The sequence below is a fragment of the Ranitomeya imitator genome, chromosome 2, assembly GCF_032444005.1.
Source record: "Ranitomeya imitator isolate aRanImi1 chromosome 2, aRanImi1.pri, whole genome shotgun sequence".
NCBI lineage: Eukaryota > Metazoa > Chordata > Amphibia > Anura > Dendrobatidae > Ranitomeya > Ranitomeya imitator.
Window position 1 is genome coordinate 691,231,650 of NC_091283.1, and position 13,685 is coordinate 691,245,334.

General features: G+C 43.5%; 1 protein-coding gene across 3 annotated transcripts in view; it reads right to left on the minus strand.

Annotated features, from left to right (window-relative positions):
- POLR3A (RNA polymerase III subunit A) overlaps positions 1-13,685 on the minus strand; it is a 567,405-nt gene that overhangs the window by 343,631 nt on the left and 210,089 nt on the right. The window lies entirely within an intron of this gene.

A 13,685-nucleotide genomic window follows, 5' to 3' on the forward strand; every position in this document is an offset into this window, starting at 1 on the left:
AATAAAGCGATGCAAAAATAATAATTTTTTCTATAAAATAGTTTTTATCGTATAAAAGCCCCAAAACACAAAAAATGATATAAATGAGGTATTGCTGTAATCGTACTGACCCAAAGAATAAAACTGCTTTATCAATTTTAGCAAACGTGGAACGGTATAAACGCCTCCCCCAAAAGAAATTCATGAATAGCTGGTTTTTGGTCCTTCTGCCTCACAAAAATCGGAATAAAAAGCGATCAAAAAATGTCACGTGCCCGAAAATGTTACCAATACAAACGTCAACTCGTCCCGCAAAAAACAAGACCTCACATGACTCTGTGGACTTAAATATGGAAAAATTATAGCTCTCAAAATGTGGTAATGCAAAAAATATTTTTTGCAATAAAAAGCGTCTTTCAGTGTGTGACGGCTGCCAATCATAAAAATCCGCTAAATAACCGCTATAAAAGTTAATCAAACCCCCCTTCATCACCCCCTTAGTAAGGGAAAAATTAAAAAATGTATTTATTTCCATTTTCCCATTAGGGTTAGGGCTAGGGTTAGTGTTAGGGTTAGGGTTACGGTTAGGGTTGGGGTTTGGATTACATTTACGGTTGGGAATAGAGTTGGGATTAGGGTTAGGGGTGTGTCTGGGTTAGAGGTGTGGTTAAGGTTACCGTTGGGATTAGAGTTAGGGGTGTGTTTGGATTAGGGATTCAGTTATAATTGGGGGGTTTCCACTGTTTAGGCACATTAGGGGCTCTCCAAATGCGACATGGCATCCGATCTCAATAACAGCCAATTCTGCGTTGAAAAAGTAAAACAGTGCTCCTTCCCTTCCGAGCTCTCCCGTGTGCCCAAACAGGAGTTTACCCCAACATATGGGGTATCAGTGTACTCAGGACAAATTGGACAACAACTTTTGGGGTCCAATTTCTCCTGTTGCCCTCGGGAAAATACAAAACTGGGGGCTAAAAAATAATTATTGTGGGAAAAAAATTTTTGTTTTATTTTTACGGTTCTGCATTATAAACTTCTGTGAAGCCCTTGGTGGGTCAAAGTGCTCACCACACATCTAGATAAGTTCATTAGGTGGTCTACTTCCAAAATGGTGTCACTTGTGGGGGGTTTCAATGTTTAGGCACATCAGTGGCTCTCCAAATGCAACATGGCGTCCCACCTCAATTCCAGTCAATTTTGCATTGAAAAGTCAAACGGCGCTCCTTCCCTTCCGAGCTCTCCAATGCACCCAAATAGTGGTTTACCCCCACATATGGGGTATCGGCGTACTCAAAACAAATTGTACAACAACTTTTGGGGTCCATTTTCTCCTGTTACTCTTGGTAAAATAAAAACAATTGCTGCTGAAGTACCGTAAATTTTTTGTGAAAAAAAGTTAAATGTTAATTTTTATTTAAACATTCCAAAAATTCCTGTGAAACACCTGAAGGGTTAATAAACTTCTTGAATGTGGTTTTGAGCACCTTGTGGGGTGCAGTTTTTAGAATGGTGTCACACTTGGGTATTTTCTATCATATAGACCCCTCAAAATGACTTCAAATGAGATGTGGTCCCTAAAAAAAAAATGGTGTTGTAAAAATGAGAAATTGCTGGTCAACTTTTAACCCTTATAACTCCATAACAAAAAAAAAATTGATTCCAAAATTGTGCTGATGTAAAGTAGACATGTGGGAAATGTTACTCATTAAGTATTTTGTGTGACATATCTCTGTGATTTAATTGCATAAAAATTCAAAGTTGAAAAATTGCGAAATTTTCAAAATTTTTGCCAAATTTCCATTTTTTTCCACAAATAAATGCAGGTAATATCAAAGAAATGTTTCCACTATTATGAAGCACAATATGTCACGAGAACACAATGCCAATCACTGGGATCCGTTGAAGTGTTCCAGAGTTATAACCTCATAAAAGGACAGTGGTCAAAATTGTAAAAATTGTGTGTCAAACAGAAATCAGTCCCAGGAGCGCTCAAGGAAACTCAGACAACATATGTCGTTTGCCACAACGCGTTTCAACGGTAAACACCGTCTTCTTCAGGAACTCCCACCTGAAGAAGACGGTGTTTACCGTTGAAACGCGTTGTGGCAAATGACATATGTTGTCTGAGTTTCCTTCAGCGCTCCTGGGACTGATTTCTGTTTGACACACATTCTTATCCTCCTTTGGAGGTATTCAGCTGGAGCTGCAGTGGTGCTCGACAACTCCCTTTCATCTCCCCTTCCCTGGGTCAATTCCTCTGCGCTCCCCTCCGACTGCTTTCACTTATCTTGTAGAATTGTAAAAATTGGCCTGGTCATTTAAGTGCAAACCACCCTTTGGGGGAAAGGGGTTACGTGTCACACATAGCGAGATCGCTACTGAGGTCGCTGTTGCGTCACAAAACTTGTGACTCAGCAGCGATCTCGCTATGTGTGATGGGGGCTATATATCGGGGGCTTATCTACAGCATTACAGTATGCTGTAGATAAGCCCCTGATGCCGGTGGGCTTAGCTCACCTTCGATTTTGGGGGTGACAGATTCCCTTTAAATGTCGCTGTCAGAGTTTGACAGCGGCCTATTGGGGGCACGTGTCAGCTGTTCAAAAAAGCTGACATATCCCGGCTTTGATGTGGGCTCACCGCCGGAGCTCACATCAAAGCAGGGGTATTGCCATTGGACGAACTAAAGTAGTATCCCATCCAATGGAAGTAAGGGGTTAAGCAGTCCATAATGGCATTACTAAGGAGGGTCTCCGATGCAATAACCGGCGTAGTCAACCATTGCTCCAAAATATTTATATCTTTCTTAAGGGCCTTCCTTTTAAATAATATTCCCCACTGTAGACACAGGAGGTTGTAAATTCTGGACTTTAATTGTTCAAACCCTGGTGGAAAGCCATTCATCCAGTGCAATGCTATCAACTTTCTGGCTTGAAATAGAATTATAAAAATTGCCAGTGCCATAGGGGAATCTGAGTCCACCCCATCACCCAACATTCCAAGTATGCATATTTTGGGTCCCAATTGAATTTATAGTCCAAAAATTGTGCCTATAAGTATAGCTACCCTTTCCAATAGTCACCAATTCTTGGGCACACCTATAACACATGCATCAAATGAGTGTTATTAAGTCCACATCTTGCTTGTTTGTTATGCAATCCCCACATGTATTCAGGCTGTCTAGCAGTTGCAAACCATGCAGCTGCCTCGACAAAAACTAAATCTCTGAGGACACCAAAATACTTGTAGACCACCTGAGCATGCTCAGGAAATCTCAAGAAACGAGTATACTCGCTCATCACTAGTCTTTACCTCTATCCCACAGCCTATTGCACAGCCCACGCAGTATATTGCACAGCCCACGCAGTATATTGCACAGCCCACGCAGTATATTGCACAGCCCACGCAGTATATTGCACAGCCCACGCAGTATATTGCACAGCCCACGCCGTATATTGCACAGCCCACGCCGTATATTGCACAGCCCACGCCGTATATTGCACAGCCCACGCCGTATATTGCACAGCCCACGCCGTATATTGCACAGCCCACGCCGTATATTGCACAGCCCACGCAGTATATTGCACAGCCCACGCAGTATATTGCACAGCCCACGCAGTATATTGCACAGCCCACGCAGTATATTGCACAGCCCACGCAGTATATTGCACAGCCCACGCAGTATATTGCACAGTGGGCATCATATCCCGGTTAAAAAAATTATTAAAATAAAAAATAGTTACATACTCACCTTCCGTTGGCCCCCGGATCATGGCGAAGCGGTTACCGACGCTCCTCGCGTGCTCCGGTCTCAAGAGTGCATTGCAGTCTAGCGAAATGATGACGTAGCGGTCTCGCGAGACCGCTATACGTCGTCATCTCGCAAGATCGCAATGCATGGAGCGGTCACCTGAACATCGCGAGCAGCGGGAAAGGCCTGTTGTGAATCCGAGGGGCCAACGGACAATCAGTATATAACGATTTTAAATTTTTTTTTTTTAATTTAAATCCTGCTTCGCTGATTGGTGGCGCCCAATCAGCGACATTGGCGTGGGATTTAAATCCCGCGCCAATGTCGCTGATTGCTCGCGCCCAGCTGGCGCGCGCGACCAATCAGCGAAGCGGGATTTAAATCCCGCGGCAATGTCGCTGATCGCAAGGCACCGCGCGACCAATCAGCGAAGCGGGATTTAAATCCCGCGGCAATGTCGCTGATCGCAAGGCACCGCGCGACCAATTAGCGAAGCGGTCTCGCGAGAGATGACGTAGTGGTCTCACGAGACCGACATGTCATCATCTCGCGAGATCGCAATGCATGGAGCGGTCACCGGAACGTCGCGAGCAGCGGGAAAGGCCTGTTGCGGATCCGAAGGGCCGATGGACGTGAGTATATGATTTTTTATTTTTTTTTATTATTTTTAACATTAGATCTTTTCACTATTGATGCTGCATAGGCCGCATCAATAGTAAAAAGTTGGTAACACAGGGTTAATAGCAGCGTTAATGGAGTGCGTTACACCGCAGCATAACGCAGTCATTAACCCTGTGTGAGCGCTGACTGGAGGGCAGTACGGAGCGGGCACTGACTGCTGGGAGTAAGGAGCGGCCATTTTTCAGCCAGACTGTGCCGGTCGCTGATTGGTTGTGGCTGTTTTGCCGCGACCAATCAGCGACTTGAATTTCCATGACAGACAGAGGCCGCGACCAATGAATATCTGTGACAGAAAAACGGAAGTGACCCTTAGACAATTATATAGTAGATATATATACATACACATATATCTACTATATAATTGTCTAAGGGTCACTTCCGTCTGTCCTTCTGTCTGTCTTTCTGTCACGGTTATTCATTCGCTGATTGGTCTCGCCAGCTGCCTGTCATGGCTGCCGCGACCAATCAGCGACGGGCACAGTCCGGAACAAAATGGCCGCTCCTTACTCCCCGCAGTCAGTGCCTGTTGCCCGCATACTCCCCTCCGATCACCGCTAACACAGGGTTAATGACGGCGGTAACGGACCGCGTTATGCCGCGGGTAACGCACTGTTACCGCCGCTATTAACCCTGTGTGTCCCCAACTTTTTACTATTGACGCTGCCTATGCGGCATCAATAGTAAAAAATGTAATGTTAAAAATAAAAAAAAAACTGCTATACTCATCCTCTGTTGCAGCTCGCGGCGGCCGCCATCTTCCGTTGCAGGTTCCGGTGGCAGAAGGACCTGCCATGACATCATGGTCATGTGACCGCGACGTCATCACAGGCCCTGCGCTAATACCAACCCTGGGACCGGAACCTGCCATGGACTACAAGGGCTACCTCGGAAAGGTGAGTATATGTTTATTTTTTATTTTTTCACCTGTGACAAACCTGGCTGGGCAATATACTACGTGGACGTGCATATTCTAGAATACCCGATGCGTTAGAACCGGGCCACCATCTAGTATGTATATGTATGTGTGTATATGTATGTATATATATATATATATATATATATATATATATATATATATATATATATATATATATATATATATATATATATATATATATATATATATTTACACTTTATGAGGTTATAGATCTGGAACGCTTCAACTGACTCCATTGATTCGGAGATTGTTTTTTTCATGACATATTGTACTGCATGTTAATTAATGTTAATTGATAACACTTGCGTTTTCCGGAAAAAAAATGGAAATTTGGCAAAACTTTTGAAAATTTTGCAATTTTCAAACTTAATTTTTGTACCCTTAAATCATAGAGTTATGTCACACAAAATAGTTATCGTATATAATCGAGTATAAGCCGACCTGAGTATAAGCCGACCCCCCCTAATTTTGCCACAAAAAACTGGGAAAACTTATTGACTCGAGTATAAGCCTAGGGTAGGAAATGCAGCAGCTACCGGTGAATTTCAAAAATAAAAATAGATGCTCCATACCGTTCATTAGTGCCCCATAAGATGCTCCATATAAAGCTGTGCCACATATAATTCTCCATATAGTTCATTGTTGCCCCATAGATGCTCCATAAAAATGCTGTGCCACATATAATGCTCTGCACCGTTCATTATGGCTCCATAGATGCTCCATATAAAGCTGTGCCACATTTAATGCTCTGCACCGTTCATTATGGCCCCATAGATGCTCCATAGAAAGCTGTGCCCCATATAGAATGCTCTGCACTGTTCATTATTGCTCCATAAAAAGCTGTGCCCCATATAGAATGCTCTGCACCGTTCATTATGGCCCCATAGATGCTCCATAGAAAGCTGTGCCCCATATAGAATGCTCTGCACCGTTCATTATTGCCCCATGGATGCTCCATAGAAAGCTGTGCCATATATAATGCTGCTGCTGCAATAAAAAAAAAAAAAAAAAAAAAAAAAAATCACATACTCACCTCTCTTCGCTCAGGACGCTAGCGCTTTCAATATTTACCTGCTCCTCGTGTGGCTCCGTCTCCAGCACTGACGCTCAGCAGAAGGCGCGCATTGACTACGTCACCGCGCCCTCTGACCTGACCGTCACTGCTAGAAGACGCTGCAGACGGAGCCGCACCGGAGTGAGGAGCAGGTAAACGCTGCGCTCCCCGTACACTTATCTGCTCCTGGTGCGGTCCCTGCAGTCCCTGGCTTCCCCGACGCTGCATCTTCTTCCTGTATTGAGCGGTCACAGTTACCGCTCATTTACAGCAATGAATATGCGGCTCCACCCCTATGGGAGGTGGAGCCGCATATTCATTTCTGTAATGAGTGGTGCCATGTACAGGAAGAATCTGCAGCGCTGGGGAAGCCAGGGACTGCAGGGACCGCGCCGGGAGTAGGTAAGTATAATTACACAGCCCCCGCTCCTCCTCCCCTGCTGACCTCCCGGTATATGACTCGAGTATAAGCCGAGAGGGGGACTTTCAGCCCAAAAAAAGGGGCTGAAAATCTCAACTTATACTCGAGTATATACGGTAATAACTAACATTTCCCACATGTCTACTATACATCAGCAAATTTTCCAATCTTTTTTTTTTATGTTAGGAAGTAAGGGTTAAGAGTTGACCAGAAATTTCTCCTTTTCCAACAAAATAATTTTTTTTTCTTTAGACCATCTCACATTTGAAGTGACACCACTCTAAATACTGCCACTCAAAGTAATCAAAACCACATACAAGAAGTTTATTAACCTTTCAGGTGCTTCACAGGAATTTCTTGAATGTGAAAAAAAAAAACATTTAGGCTATGTACACACGTTTCGGAATTTTCCCTTTTTTTCGCTATAAAAATGTGATAGAACTGTGAAAAAAACCGCATACATTAATCATCCTATTTATTAGAAAGCAATCCGCATTTTTTGTACACATGCTGCATTTTTTTCCGCACACATAGGAATGCACTGATCAGCTTACTTTACGCATGTGGCTATGCCCACCATTCGGGAAGTAAGCGGATCATGTGCGGTTGGGAACCATAGAATTGCTTTAAAAAAAAAATTTTTAATAATAAATTCTGATATTCTCACCTTCCGGTGTCCCTCACAGTGTTCCCGCTCCTCGCGATTCTCCGATTCCCAATAATGCATTGTGAGAAGGACCGCTACGTCATCTGGGGTCATTGCTGCAAAGCATTACTGGGACCGGAGCAGTGCGAAGAGCAGGAAAGGCTGCCGGGGACGCGGAAGGTGAGAAAATCACCATTTTTTATAACATTAGATATTTGACAATGTTTCACAAGTGTGACCAACCTGTCAATTAGTTTTCCGAGCGATGCTACAGATCGCTTGGAAAACACTAGCATTCAGCAAGCTAATTATGCTTGCAAAACGCTAGTGTTTAGCGGGAAAATGCATGCCAATTCTGCATGCGGTTTTCCCGCGGCAGGGAGTTCCGGAATTGCCGCGGAAATTTCCACAGCAATTCCGGACGTGTGCACATAGCATTAAAGTAAATTTGTGGAAAAAAAAAAAGTTACACCAAATGTTTTTTACTTTCACAAGGGTAAAAGTAAAAATGGACTCCAACATTTGTTGTGCAATTTCGCCTGAGCATGCAGATACCCGATATGTGGGGGAAAACCACTGTTTGGGCAAACGGCAGAGCTCGGAAGGGAAGGAGAGCCATTTTATTTTTAAAATGTAAAAATTCGTGGAATCATTAGCGGACGTCATGTCCCATTTGGAGAGTCCCTGATGTGCCTTAACAGTGGAAACCCCCCCACAAGTGACCCCATTTTGGAAACTAGACCCCGCAAGGAATGTATTTAGATGGTGAGCACTTTGAATCCTAAGAGTTTAGAACGTTGAGCCGTGAAAAATTAAAAAAAAAAAAAATTTCAGCACAAAAATATCATTTTAGCCCCAAATTTTGCATTTTCATAAGGGTAACTGGAGAAATTTCAGCACATAATTTGTAGTTCAATTTCTCTCAGTTCGTCGATACCCCATGAGGGAGAAAACTACTTTTGATGCCCAGTGCGAAGCTCAGAAAGGAAGAGGTGCCATATTGGACTTCAGATTTTGCTGGAATGGTTTGAGGGTGCCATGTCAAATTGGCAGATCCCCTGAGGTGCCAGAACAACAGAAACCCTCCATATATGTCAACTCCTTTTACAAACTGCACTCCCCAATGAATTCATCTGGTGACATCACCTGTGCCTCACAGAATTTTACACCATTGAGCGGTGAAGAAAGAATAAATTACATTTTACCACTAAAATGTTGTTTTAACTACAAGTTTTTAATTTTTCCAAGGGCTAATAGGAATTTTTTGTTCACAAAAAACTGAGGTCCATTTTTTCCTGAGTGCGCCAATACCCGAAATGTAAATCGGGAAATATTTTTCAGGCGCAGTGCAAAGATCAGAAGGAGGAAAGTAGCGCCATACTATAGAGAAGATTTTACTGTTATGGTGTGCGGTGCCGTGACCCACTGGGCGAGCCCCTAATTTTTGAGAACAGCCGAACCCCCATAAGTGACCCCATTTTACAAACTACACCTCAACAAATTCATCTATGGGTGCAGTGATCATATTGACACAAGTGTGTCACAGAATTTTGCACCATTGGGCAGTCAAGAAACAACTACATTTTACCACCAAAATGTTGCTTTAGACGCAGATTTAGTGGGTAAAAATGGCATCATAATTTGTTCCACAAGTTCTACTGAATGTGGCAATACCCCATTAGTGGCTCTACAGCACTACTTAGCCATATGGAGAGACTTGGGAGCGACGGAGCACCATTTGCATCTTGGAGCGCAGGTTTTCCTAGATTAGTTAGCGGACTCCATATACAAAGCCCCCAATTGCTAGAAAAGCAGAATCCCTCCCTAATGTGACCCCATTTTGAAAATTAAAACCCGTTGGGAATTTATCTTACAGATGTAGTGACGATTTTGAATCCATGGGTGTTTTCCAGAAACAATGAGTATGTTGCAGAGTGAAAATTGCAAACTGTCATTATAGTGACCAGTACATTGCAGTCACCAGTAAGGTAAGCCCAGCTCATGCTTCTAGAGACATGCACCCGTAATTCCAAACATGTGGACGCTATATGTAGTTTAGGAACATTGTGGGGCTCAGAAGGGAGAGGGAATTTTGATTTGGGAGCGCAGAATTTAAATCTCTTGTGGGGCGAGGAGCTATTTTGCTTTTCTAGAGCCATTGTATACCAGTAATGTGGAAGCCCCCTAAATTTCCGTTAACAGATGACAGACCTGAATGTAGACTTGCTTTTTTGTGGATCGATTTGAAACTTTTATTGGTAACATTTTACACAACGTTTGAGATCACATTTATCAGGCAATCCACGATGAGCACTTACTTTGGGGGTTTCCATCTAAATCTCCAAGTGAGGTGATTCAGATGAAATCCCTGAAGAGATCTATTCACTATAATGAGGAATCAGAGTTACTCTGGACTCCATTTGGCCTCTGTTCAGAGGTGTCCTTTTCAGAAGTGCACAAAACTGTAGCCGACTGCACTTTTATGCCATCCTAAAAAGAAGGACACCGCCGGATCACAGGTCCTATGGCATCCACAGGGCCTCCATCTGCCTCATTATAGGAAATCATCAGCAGTGGGTTCCGTTTGAATCACGTATTTCAGATATGTACACAAAAACCCCGATGTAAGAGCTCAGCGTAGAGCGCAGGATAAATGTGCGCTAAGCCTCACTGTGATCTTTATGCGGAAGAATGAACAAAACAGCAGGTGAAGAATTGGTTTTATACTTTTTTTACGCAATTTTTTCATTGCATCACCACATTTGCTTCAGCCCGTAGTTTAGCAGGGTAAATAATAGACTAAGGCACTTGGCGTATTCTCAGCCTTTTCTGAATTTCTAAGATTTTTTGCTTCATGTTTTTGTATTTCACTGGAAAAGTCCAGATATGTGGAGACTCTGTATACATCAATGAAAACACCTTTTATGTCTCTGGCCCTTCTCAAAATGGTGTCTCGGTCCCAGAAATGAAATATCCGCATAAGGACTGGTCTTGAGGGAGCACCTGCTGGAAGTGGTCTAGTGGGAAACTATGAGCTCTCCCTATTGCAAAGGATGAAGATTGTGACTTTTCCCAAGGTGTTTAGCAAACATTTCTCAAAAAAGGCTACCGTGTCTCTGTCCTCTGCTTTTACAGGCACACCAACCAGCCTTAAATTATTTCTGTGCGATCTGTTTTATAAATCATCCGTTTTTTTCAATTAGTAGGGTAATATATATGGTTTTGGCAAGGTCTTTGGTCATTCGTGGTATTTTATCTTCAATAGAACTGACCCGTCCCTCCACACTGTCATTTGCTTTTTGGAGGTCTTGATTAATAAAGTGAATGTCCTCTTTTATACCTCATGTGTTCAGTTAGATCAGTCAGGATTTTATTAGAGACAGTTACTGCTGAGAACACATCTCTTAAAGTTGGCCCTATGGAGGAGATCTCTGAGGTTTGAGCGTCATCACATACCTCCATTATTATCTCTGTACCAGATTTTTTAAGTTCCTGTTCATTTTTCCTCGTTTTGCATGCAGGCTCCATCTTGCCCATATAGATATTATCTGTGTTTCTTACCTGCTGTTCAGGATTGGGTAATTCCCGGACTCTATTCCCATGAGCAGAAGTTTTTGTCTGTGACTCCGGGACTCTAGCAAATCTCACGAGCTTCGCAGTGGTGTCCTCCACCACAGCTCTGACAGGAGTCTGGTCCACCAGTGCCATCTTGGATGAAGGATGTTCCATCGGTGGCTGCTCCTTTTGTCCAGTTCTTCTGCTGCGGGTCACGTTGTTTCGGGCCGTGAAACAGCTCACTGCGTGGCACGGGTGTAGGGTGATACAGGCCTTTAATTTGTGTCCTCGAATCATGGTACACTACTGGGGTATTATAGGATTTTTACAGGGGTAGAGCAGAAGCGATGAACAGAGCCTCTTTCTCACATGCCTGCCAGGCTATGCCCCCAACTACACAATTTATGGACATCTATAATTGATTTCTTTGCCTGTATGGATTGGATGGGTTGTTACTGACATCTGGTGAAAATTTCATGTCAATAGAACCTTTAGAAATATATTTATTTAGAAAAGTTTAGAAAATGTTCAATATGGATTTCACCAGCTGTCTATTTACACTGTTAGGCCATGTTCACACAGTGCGTTTTTTACTGCGGAACCGCAGCGGTATTGCCGCTGCGGTTCCGCAGCTGTTTTCCATGCAGGGTACATAACAATGTAACCCTATGGAAAACAGTCACTGCTGTGCACATGATCCGGAATTTAGTGTAAAAAGCCGCGCAGAATAGCCGCGGTAAAAAAGAAGGAGCATGTCAATTCTTTTTCCTGAACCGCAGCGGTTCTGCACCCATAGACCTCCATTGTGAGGTCAAAATCGCAGTAAAACCCGCAGATCAAAAATATATCTGCGGGTTTTACTGCGATTTGATGTGCAGAACCGCTGCAGCAGGAAGTGCGGGGGAGCGGGCGGAAGTGCGTGGGCGGAGTGTGGCTGCCCCCCCGTGCTCCGATCCCGCCCCCCCGTGCTCCGATGCCCCCCCCCCCCCCCCGTGCTCCGATGCCCCCCCCCCAGTGCTCCGATGCCCCCCCCGTGCCCTAATCTCCCCCCCTTATACTTACCCGGCGTCCCGGTGTCCGTCCGGCCGTCTTCTCCCTGGGCGCCGCCATCTTGCAAAATGGCGGGCGCATGCGCAGTGCGCCCGCCGAATCTGCCGGCCGGCAGATTCGCTCCAAAGTGCATTTTGATCACTGAGATATAACCTATCTCAGTGATCAAAATAAAAAAATAGTAAATGACACCCCCCCCACTTTGTCACCCCCATTGGTAGGGACAATAAAAAAATTAAGAATTTTTTTTTTTTTTTTTTTCACTAAGGTTAGAATAGGGTTAGGGTTAGGGGTAGGGTTAGGGGTAGGGTTAGGGGTAGGGTTAGGGGTAGGGTTAGGGTTAGGGGTAGGGTTAGGGGTAGGGTTAGGGTTAGGGGTAGGGTTAGGGTTAGGGGTAGGGGTAGGGTTAGGGGTAGGGTTAGGGGTAGGGTTAGGGGTAGGGGTAGGGTTAGGGGTAGGGGTAGGGTTAGGGTATTTTCAGCCATTTTAGCCCTAAAAAGCTTCCTAGGAAACACACAGTAAAAAAAGGATAAAAAAACGCATCAAAAAACGCATCAAAAAACGCATCAAAAAACGCATCAAAAAAGGACAAAAAAAGGACCTGCGTTTTCTGCCAAGAGCTGCAGTTTTTTAAAAAAACTGTCCTGAAAAAAAAAGGATGGAAATCCTGAACGTGTGAACATACCCTTAGTAGTAATTAAAGGAACGCTAAAAATAAGAAAAAGAGAAAACTAAGCTAAATCCATAAGTGTTCTTAAAGGGGTACTCCCATCTCCAAGATCCTATCTCACTTTTTAGTAGGTGTAATAATAACAGGAAATACCTCCAATTAGAAATGTAGTATAGTTTTTCTGATTAGCTATGTCTCTTTCCTCATAAGCAAGAATTGAAGGACCTTAGGTATCCATGGTTATGACCACTAATATATTGACAGTTCCTGTAGTTAATCAAGGTTACGGCCACTAGTAACTAGCTGTCAATATATCAATGGTCATAACCATGGATACCTAAGGTCCTGCAATGCCTGCACATGAGGAAAGAGAAATAAGGAATCAGAAAAACTATACTACATTTCTAAATGGAGATATTTGCTAATATTATTATTACACGTACTATTGGGAAAGGATTTTGAAGATGTGAATACTCCTTTAAATTTCTCTCCAATTTTAACATTGGGCCCAGCCATTTGCTAAGCCCCATCTCACCAACCTTATCTACATGACAGTTTTGTAGGACTTTATGCACGTTCATAAAACTAACAGTGTAGGCAAATGTAACTCCGGTTTCCAGTGTTCTTTATTTACAAGATTAGTTTTCCTTCAAGTATATATCCCTCTGTCACGTACCCGCTTCTCAGCACGTGATTTGGGGTTGCGCCTGCAAGGGTTAGTCTTTCTCCTCTCACTCAGTCCAGCATTCAATCTCTGTTCTATGCTGCAATGGTAGCACAAATCACACCCCAACACAGTACACACACCCCGCTCATATACGCTGCCACCACTCACCAAACACACGGGCGATGAGTCCCGGAAATACTACTACTTCTGTCTGCCAATCACCAGGATGAAAGACTTTAAGGTTATGGATTCTTTAGAGCATACAAGGTTCAGA